We start from the raw sequence: 14,483 nt of genomic DNA, 5'->3' as shown, positions 1-14,483 counted from the left end.
AACACCTTATTAAATTCTAAAACTCCATAAGAACCTGCAATCACTATATAGGAAAAAATTGTTTCCGAAAATTAAAATACTTCCTCCACCACGAGCCTATCTGGCTCAATTGCGATCAGAAACACCCATCAAATCCAAACATAGTTTGAACTTGGCTATTGGAAGACTCTTGGTGAATACATCAGCGGGATTATAATCTGTATCAATCTTGTCTATGACACAATCACCTTTCTCAATGATATCACGCACAAAATGATAACGAATATCAATGTGCTTTGTTCGGTCATGAAACATTTGATCTTTACTCAAGAAGATGACACTTTGATTATCACAGAAAATTGTGGTAACCTTTATTCTATCATGGAGTTCTTTAAATAATCCCTTCAACCAGATATCTTCCTTGACTGCTTCTGTAATCGCCATATATTCTGCCTCAGTAGAAGACAACGCAACTGTAGACTGTAACTGTGCTTTTCCAACTAATAGCACAACCATGCAAAGTAAACACATACCCTGTAATCGATCTTCATTTATCCAAATCTTTGCCATGATCTGAATCAACATATCCAAGTACCCCTGTGTTAGAATTACCATAACGTAGACACATAGAAGACGTACCACGCAACTAACGAAAGATCCATTGTACTGCTTTCCAATGTTCTTTCCCCGGGTTCGCCATATATCTACTGACCATGCTAACATCATAAGCCAAATCAGGGCGCGTGCAAATCATAGCATACATCAAAGATCCAACGGCACTAGAGTATGGTACGCGTGCCATATAAGCCATATCAGTCTCAGTAGTAGGACTCAAAGCGGATGATAGCTTGAAATGAGCTGCAAAAGGTGTGTTGACAGGTTTTGCTTCATGCATATTGAAGCGTCTTAGGACTTTCTCAATATAACTTTTCTGAGAAAGATGCAAGACCCTAGACTTCCTGTCACGAACAATTTCCATACCTAAAATCTTTTTGGCAGCTCCTAAGTCCTTCATTTAAAAATTAGCTTTCAACTGGTCTTTTAATTTCTGAATCTCCTTTATCTCTTTCGCTGCGATCAACATGTCATCCACGTATAAAAGTAAGTAGATCATTGAACCATCGTCACAATTCTTGTAATAAACGCAGCTATCACGGGTGCACCTTTTGAATTTGTGACTGATCATAAATGAATCAAACCTTTTATACCATTGTCTAGGAGACTGCTTGAGGCCATAAAGAGATTTACTCAATTTACACACGTAGTTCTCCTTGCCTGGAACTACAAAGCCTTCGGGCTGTTGCATAAAAATCTCTTCCTCAAGCTCACCATTTAAGAAAGCTGTAGTAACATCAAGTTGCTCTAACTCATAATCATTAGAAGCAACCAACCCCAACAATACACGAATGGAAGTATGTTTGACAACTGGGGAATAAATGTCAGTATAATCAATGCCAGGAATCTGACTGTAGCCTTTAGCTACTAACCAAGCTTTGTACCTTGGTTTCTCGGTTGGGTTGATAGGTTCTTTGAGTTTGTAGACCCACTTGCATTTAACCGGCCTTTTCCCTTTCGGAATAGGAACTAAGTCCCAAGTACCATTTCTTTGCAAGGATTCCATCTCATTATGCATAGCAATCATCCAATCACTTGAGTCTTTAGACTTGATAGCCTCATCATACTTAACAGGCTCCATTCCTGACTCAATATCGGCAGCAACAGTAAGAGCATAAACAACAAGATCAGATTCAGCATACCTCTTCGGAGGAACAATTTGTCTTCTCGGCCTATCTCTCGCAATGCTTGGAGTAGTAGTTTGTGGTTACGAAGGTGTTGAATCCTCAACAACAACATGCTCATCTGGCGAGGAAGACTCTTGATGCTCAAATGTACTCTGCTCGGTAGAAGATGGAGTAGGAAGCTCCACCTCCACTTGAGATTGCTCTTTTCTTGCTTCGGATGATGTATCAGATGTATCTGTAGCTTTTGAAGTGTCTACAACTGGTTGAATCATACTAGACTCATCAAAAGTAACATCTCTTGAGATAATAACTTTCTTCAGTTTAAAGCTCCATAACTTGTAACCTTTTACCCCCGGATTGTACCCAAGAAAAACGCATTTGATTGCTCTCGTTTCTAACTTCCCATTGTCAACACGTGCATACGCTGGACATCCAAAAGGTTTTAAAACTGTATAATTGGCAGGTTTTCCGGACCATAACTCAAACGGAGTTTTCTTCTCAATTGCTCGTAATGGTGATCGGTTGATAAGATAGCAAGCAGTTGAAGCAGCCTCCGCCCAAAAAGACTTTGGCAGTTTGGAATTAGAAAGCATACATCGGACCTTCTCCATAAAGGTGCGATTCATCCTTTCGGCTACACCATTTTGTTGAGGTGTATGGACCACCGTGCGGTGTCGAGTGATGCCTTCCTTTAGACAATAGGCATTAAACTCTTCTGAGCAAAACTCAAGTCCATTATCCGTGCGAAGATACTTTACCACCAATCCTGACTGCTTTTCAACCTGAACTTTCCAGTTTCTGAAGGTAGAAAAAACGTCCCCCTTGCGTTTTAAGAAGAAAGACCACACCTTCCTGGAGAAATCATCAATGATAGTGAGCATATAATTAGCTCCCCCTTTCGAAGCAACTCGAGCCGGTCCCCATAAATCCGAGTGGACATAGTCAAGTGGTCCTTTCGTTGTATGAATACCACTTAGAAAACTCACTCGTTTTGCCTTGCCATACACACAGTCTTCACAGAACTCTAAGTGAACAATCTTTTGTTCACCAAGTAATCCTCTTCGACTTAATTCGGACATGCCTTGAAAACTCATATGGCCGAGTTGAAGATGCCAAAGACGGGACTGATCTGGTTCAGAAAGAGACTTTGAAACAACAACAGCATCACTCGAAATTGTTTGCCCGTCAAGAAAGTAGAGGTCTGAGGTTTTTCGCTTGGCCCTTAGTTTGTCAGAACCATCTTTGAATACCCTGAGAACTCCACCTTTACCGGCAAACTCATATCCTTTTTTATCAAAGGAGCTGAGAGATAACAAGTTTTTTCTGAGGTCAGGAACATATCTAACATTCCCAATGGTTCGGATAACTCTGTCAAACATACGGATTCTAACTGAGCCATGTCCAACAACTGGACATGTAGAATTATTGCCCATTAAGACATAACCCTGGTTAACCTTTTCAAATGTATAAAACCAACTTCGGTTGTGACACATATGAAAAGTACAACCAGAATCAAGTATCCATTCATCAGTGGAATCCAGTTTATCTGAATAAACTGTCAGGAGTTCTCCAATACAACCGACCTCCGCTACATCAGCTTCACCCGAAGTGCTAGCTTGTCTACCATTTACTGCTGCTTTCTCTTTATTCTTCAACTTGAAACATTCATCAATTGTATGTCCCTTCTTATGACAGTAATTGCAAAACTTTCGTTTGCCTTTAGACTTGGATCTCGTTCTGTTGGAAGATTGAGGGTTTTTACCCCTATCGGTTGTTCTTCCTCTGGCATTTAAACCTTCGGCTTTCTCATCACTGGTACCACCACCAGTAATGTGCTTCATCTTTTCTTTTGAATCCAAAGTTGTATAAACTTCATCTAAGACAAGAGTGTCACGGCTATATATGATAGTATCACGAAAATGGCTGTAGGATTCGGGCAATGATGACAGCAAAAATAAAGCCAAGTCTTCATCTTCATACTGAACATCCATATTCTCTAAGTTATTAACTAACTCTTTGAATGTGGAAATATGTTCAGCTAAAGAACCACCTTCAATCATTTTGAGATTGAACAACCGTTGCTTTAGATGCAACTTGTTTGGTAAGCTCTTAGTCATCAATAATTGCTCCAACTTTAGCCATAAAGAAGCCGCTGAAGTTTCTTTTAAAACATCTTGTAAAACATCGTTTGATAAGTGCAAACGAATCTGGGATAGTGCCTTGAGATCTTTCATCTCCTTTTCTTCTTGGTTCCATGACTCGGGCATCTTATCGAAACCCAAAAGCGCCTTATGTAAATCCATCTGAATTAGAACATCTCTCATCTTTACTTGCCATAGAGGAAACCTGGTGTTTCGATCTAACAACGGAATATCGAATTTCATTGTAGACATTATTTACCACTTGATAAAATAATTCCAATAAACTAATATTAAAACCCGGATGCTCTGATACCAACTGAGGTAAAAGAGTGTGAAAACTCGCCCAAGAATCCGAGCAGTAATTAATAATATTAGTTTGATGCGGAACGGAATTAATGTATCAAGCGTAATCAAGCACCTGGTAATTTTAAAGGTAGAAAATAAAATAAGAGTGACATGAGGATTTACGTGGAAAACCCAAATCGGGAAAAACAACGGGTGGCGGAAGCCGAGAAACAATTCACTCTAATTTTACAGTGTTTACAGAGTTTGGAGAAAAAGAAAAATACATAGAGAATATAGAGAGTTTTTGTATCTCTATTACATATGTATATTTGTGAGTGGTTTTTGATACTACTTGCAACGGAGCTTCACTTCAAATTTATAAGAAAAATTGAAGGTGAGAACATGTCCTTATTTTCTTGCCAGCCATTTGAAAATTGCATGGAAAAATTTCTTCACCTGACATTTGTTAGGGTGAAGGGGGTGCTCACCTAATAGGTGAGTCCCCTCTCTTACGCCAAACCAATCCCCGTGTGCCACGTCAACTCCCCTCTTAAACTCCCCTAACACCCCAATTTGATGGCGCCACTCCCCTATTAGGTGAATTGGGTTTTTTTTTTTTAAAAAAAAGGAAAGCATTGATTGGACCAAGCCTCCCTCTCTCCTCTCTCTCTCCTCCCCTCTCTTCGGTGCCTCCACCCCCAACCTCTTCCCCGATTTCACCCCCCGCCTTATTGGCGGCACCCCCCAATTCGGCAAAACCCCTCCCCGATTAAGCATCCCGAAGGTGCCCCGTACCCCCTTAGACTTTTATTTAGCCAGTGCATTAATTGTGCAACCACAATATTTAACTTCACATTTTGGAAGGCCCATATTTCTACAGAACTCATACCTTAAAGGCTAAGAAGTCTAAATGTATGTTTGCCAGTTTTAGGGTGGAATACTTAGGGCATATTATCACAGCAGCAGGAGTAGCTACGGATCCTCAAAAGATTGTTTCTATTCAACAATGGCCTACTCCTACTAATGTTAAGCAGCTCAGAGGGTTTCTAGGTCTGGCAAGCTATTACAGAAGGTTCATAAAAGGATTTGGGGTATTAGCTAAGCCTTTAACTGATTTGCTAAAAAAAGAAGGGTTTCATTGGGATGAGCATACTCAGGCAGCATTCGAGACATTCAAACAGGTTTTGAGTAATCCTCCTGTATTGGCATTACCTGATTTTAACAAAACTTTTATTGTCGAGACAGATGCATCAGCAAAAGGGTTGGGGGCAGTTCTCATGCAAGAAGGGCATCCTTTAGCTTTTATTAGTAAATCCCTGTCTACCAAGCAACAATCCCTTTCAGTTTATGATAAAGAATTACTGGCAATCTTAATGGCAATCAAACAATGGCATCATTATTTGATTATGAAGCATTTCATCATTAAGACTAACCAGCAAAGTCTGAAACACCTGTTGGAACAGAAGATTGTGACTCCATTACAACAGAAGTGGTTGTCAAAACTAGTGGGCTATAGCTATGAAATCACATACAAGAAGGGGTCTGAAAATTTGGTAGCTGATGCTCTATCTAGAGTTTCAGGAATGGCATTATTACAAATGGGATGTAGTTCCATAGATCCTTTATTATGGCCAAAGTTTCAAGCTGCTTGGGCAGCTGATGGTGATTGTCAGCAGTTGATATCCTAGTTACAACAAGGACAGGAGGTTAAGCAATTCTCTTGGGATGGCCAGATGTTGAGAAGGAAGAACAAACTATGGGTTCCTAAAGACATGTCCTTGAGACAAGAATTGCTGAATTTATGTCATTCTTCCCTTATAGGGGGTCATTCAGGTTTTAAGGCCACTCTAGCTAAGCTTAAAGAATTATTCTACTGGAAGGGATGCTCAAAAGATGTCCACAGATTTGTTAAGGAATGTTCAATGTGTCAGAAGTCTAAATATGAGACACATGGTAGTCCGAGGTTACTGCAACCTCTTCCTGTTCCTCAATCCATTTTCAGTGATATCTCTATGGACTTTATTTCGGGGCTCCCAAAAGTTCAAGGCAAAGATACTATTCTAGTTGTGGTTAATAGGATGACTAAATATGGTCATTTCTTATCCCTGAGACATCCTTTTACTGCTGTGGAGGTGGCTAAAACTTTCATGGATAACATTTTCAAGTTGCATGGTTGCCCATCAACAATTGTTAGTGACAGGGACCCTGTATTTTTTAGTGCATTTTGGCAGGAATTCATGAGGTTACAGTGAGTGCAGTTGGCCCTTTCTACTGCATACCACCCACAGTCAGATGGTCAAACAGAAGTGCTAAATCGGTGTCTAGAATCTTACCTAAGAAGCATGTGTATGGATGCCCCTTCATCCTGGCTTAAGTGGTTACCTTTGAGTCAATGGTGGTACAACACTTCCTGGCATTCTTCTATTAAAATGACCCCTCATGAAGCACTTTATGGAGTAAAACCTAATATTCACATTTCGTTTATTCCGGGTGATACTGCATTAGCTGCAGTGGAGGAGGTCCATAGAGACAGGGAAGCAATGATAGTCAAGCTTAAGGGTCATTTGGCAACAGCTAGGAATCGAATGAAACAGATGGCTGACAACCATCGTGTTGACAGAGATTTCCAACCGGGCGATTGGATGTGTGTTAAACTACACCCTTTTGCACAAACATCATTAAAACACCATCACAACAGGAAATTATCTCAACGATATTTTGGGCCCTATTTGATTCTACAGAAAATTGGAAACGTCGCATATAAACTGGACTTACCTCCTGAAGCTGAGATGCATCCTACATTTCATGTATCACTGCTAAAAAAGGCAATTGGCCCATTACCGTTAGCTGGACCTTTTCCGTCTGCTCCTCGTTTTACCTTGCAGCCTCGGGCGATTCTGGATAAACAATTGGTCAGCCGTGGTGGTAGGGCTACATTGAAGGTATTAGTTCACTGGATGAACTTGCTGGTGACGGAAGCTACGTGGGAGTATTGGGAAGATTTCAAGCTTCGTTTTCCCTCTTTTGTTTTTTGAGGTCAAAAAAGTTTATGGGAAGGGTATTGTTAGTACTTGAATAGTAAAAGGGTTTTAAATGTACAAATTGTAATAGAGGGGTTAATGTGTAAAATGTGTAATAGGTCGTTGGAGTTAGTTAATAAAAGGAACGATCCATCAAACTGATGGATAGGCTTGATTGTGGATACTCTTCCTCTTCTTCTTCTTGATTTTTTCCATTTCAATCCTAACACTGAGTGGATGATGACACATAGTTTTTGCTATGTCCTTGAAGTGGCATTTTATTTTTCTTTCTTTTATTTGGTGTGTGAACATAAGCTTAGGAACACATTTGTATATTGGTAATGGTTTTATTAATATGCATGATTGATTTTGTGCATCTGACAAAGCACGCCAGGTGTTCGATGCCATGCTAAAGAGAGACACTTTTAATTTATCAGTCTTTAAGCTTTAATTTTATATAGGCCAGCATAATCATGTGTAATGATAAATCTTGTAAGTATATACAATTAAGGAAGTGTGCAGAATTTGTTTAATTTTTCGTTTCTTATAAGTTTATAATTTTTTTGTTAGTACTTAGGAATTTGCTGGAAGAGTGAAAGATATAAAGGTGGATCTTTTGGACACAACAAGTGCTCGAGATGCTTTTCTAGTTGGAGTATCATCAAAACAGTAATGCATTAAAACAATCTGTTCCAATCTTAAGACGGTCTATACTCAATCGGTCCTTCAAAGGTTTATTTTCTTTCTAATTTATGTTTTTACTCGATCTTTTGCTTTAGGATTGCACTTAATTACATTCGCTGAATTCATTCATTCATGAAATAAGCCTAAATCAGGTGTCTGAAATTAGAGCTTGTCCTACTACTAGCCTATCACTTGGATACAATGGCGGATCTTGCCCGTTGAACGTGCCAGGGCCGAAAGACACGGGCACTAAAAAAAGCCCGGGCAAGCCCGGGCCAAACATAGTATATATAAAAAATTTCGATCGAAATGCGAAAAATTAGCACTACGGCCGAAAAACTTGCCCGAGCCGTGGCCCTGCCAGTGGCCTTCTAAGAACCGCCCCTGCTTGGATACGTGTGATTATAGCTCATGTTGTTAAGTGTGTACAACTTGATTGCTGCATTTTAAAGTCCTTGACATCTCTTTTTCATGCTCATTTTGATGAACTATTTTGGTTTTTTTTATTCATTTATAATTTATATCAAATGGTTTTATTACACAATAGTCTTGATATTTATGTGTTGATATGTTCTAATTTTGTAACAACTAAATGTAATCCTTTTATCATTCTGTTTACTTTATATAATTGTTTATATTACCAATTTATTTGTATAGCCATACCTGATGATACTATGTATTTGCACAACTTGTGAGGTTGAGTGTCGATGAGCAGTTGAGGCAAATTATCTTGATTCTTTACGGCTTAGAAGTGTCGATGAGCAATTGAGGCAAATTATTGATACGTAAGTAATACAAATTATCATAATGGATGATAAAAGAGTTGGAATATACTTTGATATAATTTTGACTTTTTATAAGGCAATGGTCGTGTATGCTTTACGAAGTGGTGCCAACATAAGGGTTAAACTCATCTGGATTAACGCTAGGGTAAGCACTTAATCTCTTATTTAAACTGTGGTTGTAATGATACTGTAAATATTAAAACCCTTTAGTTTAAACTTAAATCGCAATGGTTTCACATTTCTTGGTATTTTTAATTGTGTAGTGTCCACGTCAGCCAGGAGGTACTGAATGCGGCTACTATGTGATGAAGTTCATGAAGGAGATAGCTTACGAAGGAGTTGAAATACTTGACAATGATAATGTAAGTTTAGGCATATTTTTGTCTGAGAGAAATATGTACTTAAATATCCAAACAAATGCTTAAATTCATATATTAGGATTAAATTCTGATTTTTAAGATTTATTTCATTTAACTGTTGGCTCAGGTTGGGAAAGGAGTAGAGGAATACTCGGCTGTGTATATAGATGGCATTCGCGAAGATTGGTCGACTTGTGCGGTTACCTCTATTTTTAAGTGACGAATCGTATTTTAGGTGTTGACGATGTATTGACAAACAATTCTTTTTTTTTTGTTAACGTTAAAATATTTGTAGTATACTTGACAAATGATTATGTAATGGATTATTTTGGTATATATATATATATATATATATATTTATGTGTGTGTATTTGTTTTATGAAAAAAATTTATTGTTTTTGTTATTATACATGTAACCAGGGCAAATTAGTAATTCTATAATTTTTTTAAACAATTAAAAGCATGACACGCGTAAATGAATGTTAAAAATGATTGTCATGAATGTGTGTCATTAAAAGGTGTCATAAAATGAGAGTCATGTGTGTCATGAATGTGTGTCATGAAATGTGTGTCATAAAAACATGACATACAAATGCATGTCATGGTAATTTTATGACTCCTCAATCAACGACACGCTTTTGTGTGTCATAATTACCGTTTCATGACGCATAATGTTCGTCAAGAAATGTGTATTTTTTAGTGGTGTAGATATGTAAATACATATGACATCCAGTGTATTTGTCTTAGTTATAGAACATCATCCACAGTTTGGTGTTTGGTATAAACTTAAAATAAGTATGATTAGAACTAAGAATAGCCAGTGGTGTTGGTGAGTTAAATAGAATTTCGGGTAGTAGGAGGTTGTAGGTTTAATACCTATAATGTGCAAATTTAGCTATTAAAAAAAATATTCATTGTGTTAAAATTATAACCGTGCATTGAACTTATTTGATATCTTAGTTTACGGAGATGTATACTAACGATAGACCTCAATCTTTTTCTTTTTATCTTAGCCCCATTTGTGATCCACTAACTACATAATAAATTAATATAAGTAATTATACATCACCCCAAGTTATGGTTTCCATTGAGCATGTTACATTCAAATATATGCGACTCCCAAATATATATAACTCCAAATGAATTAATTCTTGATCTATTAATTATTTAAATAAATTCAAATTTTAAAAAATTATCATTGTATAAAATACACGAATTAATCATCATAAGAATACTATTTTTATGATGCAAAAAGTAAGAGCATTTAATTTGAATCTTACTTACAAATCTATTAATATAATAAAAGAAACCTATGAGGTACACGTGTCATTCATTGAAGCTATCGATTTTATTGCGTTCCCGCCTCTTAATTATAAATATTTATTTTTTTTATAACTAAAGATAATCATTATCTATTAGATATAAAAATATAACAAACAATTTGAAGTAAATATATTACGGGAATCCTAATCTAAGTTTATGTCAAAACAACCATTGATCTTGAAAGTAGTATTATTAGTTTTCGTATACTTAATCCATATGCTTAATTCTTTAAAAATGTTACATTTTTATCTTTGGTTACATAGTTTTCATCTAAACGATGTGAAAGTTAAAAATAATGTACGGTTACTTTTGTAGATATTAATCTAAAAGGGTTAGTATTTATTTACACATACTCGCTATTAAATTTTACTTGATTACTATAACTTTTCCTAACAATCTCGATGCTTCACGGGATGCTTATAATATAAAGGTTCGCATCTAAAATGATTTTCATGAAGAGTTAATTGCCCGGATGGTCCCTGTGGTTTCATGTTTTTTCACGTTTAGTCCCCACCTTTTGAAAATAACATGTATGCTCCATATGGTTTGTCATTTTGTTACTCGGATGGTCCCCAAACATTTACTCTGGGGACTATTCGAGTAACAAAATGACAAACCATAGGGAGCATACCTGCTATTTTCAAAAGGTGGGGACTAAACGTGAAAAAACAGAAACCACAGGGACCATCCGAGCAATTAACTATTTTCATGAATGAGCAAGTAATCACATCTAAAAGAGAATTATAAACAGGTTATATATACGCACACATTTTATAATTATAAAAACTCTATTATACAACCCCGTGTAATACGAAATCAATGTGTAGCACATGTTATTAATTGAAGGCATCAACTTTTTGATTTTGCCGTATCATTTTCCTACATATCTTATATTAATTAAATAAATAATAAATTAATATTAGATCTTATCTTACTTTGAATGTTTAAAAGATTTCTTTTGTTTTTTTAATAAAATTTTATCCTCCAATTTAAATTGTTTTAAGATATTTTTAAATAATACAAATTATTTATCACGAAAACCAAAGTCTGTATTAATATATTATTTATTTTCATTATTAAAATATATATATATATCGATTCAATACATAATTTATAAATCAAATTGTCGGAATTAGTACCACATTTTACCACTCAAATTGTAGCTGATTTGCTTCTTAAATAACGTATCTTAAAATTACATTTATTCAACTTGTGTAATCCACAACATCGGGTTTTTAAAGATATAATTTTTTTATTATTTGGTTTACAAAATTAGATTTATTCAACCCGTACAATATACGGGATTTTTAAACTATATAAGTTTTTTTATTATTGGTATATAAACTTACATTTATTCAACCCATGTAAAACACTTGAGTTTTAAGCATATAACTTTTTTTATTATTTGGTATATAAAATTACATTTAGTCAACCTGTACAATACATGACACTACTACAAAACCAACCATTAGACGGTGTTCAATTTTGCTTTAGACGGGGTTCAAGCAATAACACCGTCTTAATATCAATAAGTATAATATATTTGATTAAAATATCCAACAAAATTCAGAACAACCCCGTCTTATAATCAAACCGCGTCTTATACAAATGCAAGAACCTTTTAGACGGTGTTATCATTAAACCCCGTCTTATACAACAACAAAAAAAAAAAAACATAAACCCATTTGTAACCCTAACTTACATACTGATGAGTTAGGCTACAGCAATTTCCCTTCCTCTTCAATGTGCGACGACCAAAACCCTACAGCCGCACCACCACGCGCAGCCCCTTTCCCTTAGATTTGCTCGACGACGGAAGCATTCTCCTTCGATTCCACCTTCGAGACTGGTTAGTTTTTTCGATTCCACTTCGACGCGGTTTGTATGTATATGTATTGTTGTTTGTAAGTGATTCCACTTCCACTTCGGAATTGAAGCCAGACGCTGAGGGATTGACGAACAGTTCTAGCTATCCACATCATCGTTCAGATGATACACTCAAACCCAGGTTTGCTGATAATTTTTCTATAATGATGTATATTTTTAGGGGTGTTTGGTTGTGGAACTGGTTATGCAATATTAAATAATAGCTGATAATAGAGAGAGCTGTAGGAAATGCTCTGTGGATATGTTGGATATGCTGTAGGAAATGATGTATATTCTTAGGGCTGACTTTGACATGTTTGGATTTAGAAGTAGATTATTAGCATTCCACGAACTGTTGCACCCATATCTGCTGCCTTTGACCTTATCGAATTCTTTATTGGTCTAAAACATTATTACTAAAGTACTTTTTAAGTCTCCAAGTATACCAATCGCTTAAAAACGTATAAAAAAGTTGATTAGATATTAGACTATGGGGTATGGGGCTTGGGTTGACGCGTGGGTTGGCTGAAAATGCCCAAGCCACCACCCAGGGTGGGCTTGGGTTGGGGTGTGGCCCAAGGGGTGGGAGTTTGAAGCCGTGCATGGGGCGGGTCTAGCAAGCTGACATGACGGGCTCTCAGTTGTGATTATTAATAGTATCACTCTGGTTGATGCTTTTCTTGATGCAGTATGTCACTAGCTTGTTCATGTTAGATTTAAGTTTTTTTTTTTCTTGTTTGGAAATAGATATTTTGTTGGTTTTTAATCTATCATTTTTTTGGGGATTTATAGGATAAATGGATGGAGTTGTTTCCCTCAATCATCTCGCGTGCGAAAACGCTTCAAGTCATCATTTCTGGTGTTAATGGAACGCCGAATGCTTCCATGCAGCTAGTGAGTATTTATATGTTCTTAGTTAGAGGTGCTAAAATAAGTAGGTTGGTGTGTTGAACATATAATAAATGTTAAATATGGATGTTGTTATATAATTATGAACCATTTTATTGAATCAGGTTACTTGGGTTGAGCATGCTGAGGCTGAGAATGAGCTGGTCCATGGGATCTTTACTGATTATGTTAGCAGTGGAATGGCATTTGGAGCTCGACGATGGCTAGCTGTTTTACAACGCCAATGCGAGAGGCTTGCAAGTCTTATGGCCTGAAATATATCTGACATTGGAGGTACCAATAAACATATATTTCTTCATTTAATAACATGACATGATACTTATATAAATGTATGTTTACAGCAATACCAACACCAGAAGCAAGAACAAATTTGATGAATGTGGCTCATAGGATGGTACGGATGTTTTGCCTTCACATAACTGGCTCATGTCGGCAATCATAGACAGCCCTTTCTGATTCAGTTGAGTAGACAGTTCGAATAACGACTAGAAAAGTCACTGAACCAGGCCAGCCCAATGGTTTGATCCTGACAGCAGTATCAACAACCTGGTTTCTTTATCCTCACTATCAAGTTCTTGACTAATGATTATTGTAATCTGCAGCCTGTTGGTGTGGTTGGTGCAGTAATGCTTTTGCGTTATATCCAGAAGTAAGTTAATTGACTATTTTAATAAGTTAATTGACTATTTTAATAGTAGTTATGTCTTAGTTGTTTTTTGTTCACTTGAAAGTATTCCTGTGATGCACCTTTAGGCATGGCCATTTTATATAAGGTCTTTTTTGTTTTCTTTTGATTCACAGCTTAGGGCTGTGATATCGGCACTTAGGTATCATGAACAATATCCACGGCTTCCAGCTGATTTTGAGGTATTTCATTTAGATGTGGCACGACAAAAGAGAGAGGCTACAGATGATTGTAATTTGACGGGTTTATTTCCGAAGTTTTTTAGAGAGTTAGGTATTTCGTTAGATTAGCTTATGTAGTTTTTTTTTATACAATTTAACGTAGTTTGTTATGCATTCAACGATTGTAATTTGACGGGTTTATTTCCGAATTGGATGTCTACAGGTTTATTTCGGAATTGAATGTGTATTGTTTTGGTTTGATTTGAAAATGTTCCATTGGTGTATATAAGCTTGATGTTTTCTGGAAAACTTTTTATATTGTAAATGTTTTTTTTTTAGCAAATGTTTATAAGACGGTGTTAAAAAATATTTTGTGTTGATATTAAAAGACGGTGTTCAGCAAGTTTAAGCCGGTGTTCAAATTGAACACCGTCTAATAAGACATCACTTTAAACCAGTGTAGTTTAAGACGGTGTTGAAAACACCGTCTTAAAACCCATATCACCCCGTCTAAAGCTCTCTTTTGTAGTAGTGTGAGTCTCTT

At 36.5% G+C, this 14,483-nt stretch overlaps 1 long non-coding RNA gene across 5 annotated transcripts; it reads left to right on the top strand.

Annotated features, from left to right (window-relative positions):
• Positions 1 to 12,002: 12,002 nt before the first annotated feature.
• Positions 12,003 to 14,200, top strand: LOC110937521. 5 transcript variants are annotated; one of them, XR_002590846.2, is made up of 6 exons: positions 12,003 to 12,326; positions 12,977 to 13,078; positions 13,198 to 13,366; positions 13,435 to 13,611; positions 13,696 to 13,742; positions 13,895 to 14,180. It is a non-coding gene; the product is annotated as an uncharacterized LOC110937521 (long non-coding RNA). The 5 variants fall into 5 exon arrangements; XR_002590845.2 differs by having other exon boundaries at positions 12,004 to 12,167; positions 12,260 to 12,326; positions 13,435 to 13,742; positions 13,895 to 14,200; XR_002590844.2 differs by having other exon boundaries at positions 12,004 to 12,167; positions 12,256 to 12,326; positions 13,435 to 13,742; positions 13,895 to 14,200.
• Positions 14,201 to 14,483: the final 283 nt, after the last annotated feature.

This window comes from Helianthus annuus, chromosome 4, assembly GCF_002127325.2.
Source record: "Helianthus annuus cultivar XRQ/B chromosome 4, HanXRQr2.0-SUNRISE, whole genome shotgun sequence".
NCBI lineage: Eukaryota > Viridiplantae > Streptophyta > Magnoliopsida > Asterales > Asteraceae > Helianthus > Helianthus annuus.
This window is presented reverse-complemented; position numbering and strand designations above follow the sequence as displayed.